This window comes from Sinocyclocheilus grahami, unplaced genomic scaffold, assembly GCF_001515645.1.
Source record: "Sinocyclocheilus grahami isolate Dianchi unplaced genomic scaffold, SAMN03320097.WGS_v1.1 scaffold1369.1, whole genome shotgun sequence".
NCBI classification, from domain to species: domain Eukaryota; kingdom Metazoa; phylum Chordata; class Actinopteri; order Cypriniformes; family Cyprinidae; genus Sinocyclocheilus; species Sinocyclocheilus grahami.
In genome coordinates, this window is record NW_015506548.1 from 177,474 (window position 1) to 177,796 (window position 323).

General features: G+C 44.6%; 1 protein-coding gene across 1 annotated transcript in view; it reads right to left on the bottom strand.

Moving 5' to 3' along the window:
• Positions 1-323, bottom strand: part of mrps27 (mitochondrial ribosomal protein S27) — an 11,916-nt gene that overhangs the window by 10,525 nt on the left and 1,068 nt on the right. The window lies entirely within an intron of this gene.

The following is a 323-nucleotide window of genomic DNA, read 5'->3' on the forward strand; positions in this document are numbered from 1 at the left end:
ATAGATAAGATCCCTGAAGTTGCAAAGACTAAAGTCTCAAAACCAAAGAGATATTCTTTAATATCTATAGTTAAGACTCTGCCACGCCCCCCTTAAATGGCTCATTCTAACACGCCCCACACATATCTACCTCACTATGTGGAAATATTAGCATAATGCCGCCCAAATGTGCACGCAAAGAAAGAAGGCGTGGTTTCAGTAACCGCAGTTAGTGTTGAAGCAGCATGTCAGGGAGAGCTGTGTGTTTCAGTGCGAAAGCAAAATCGCGATAGGAATCTTTAGCGAGAGAGAGCGAGAGAGAGAGAGAGAGAGAGAGGGAGGGA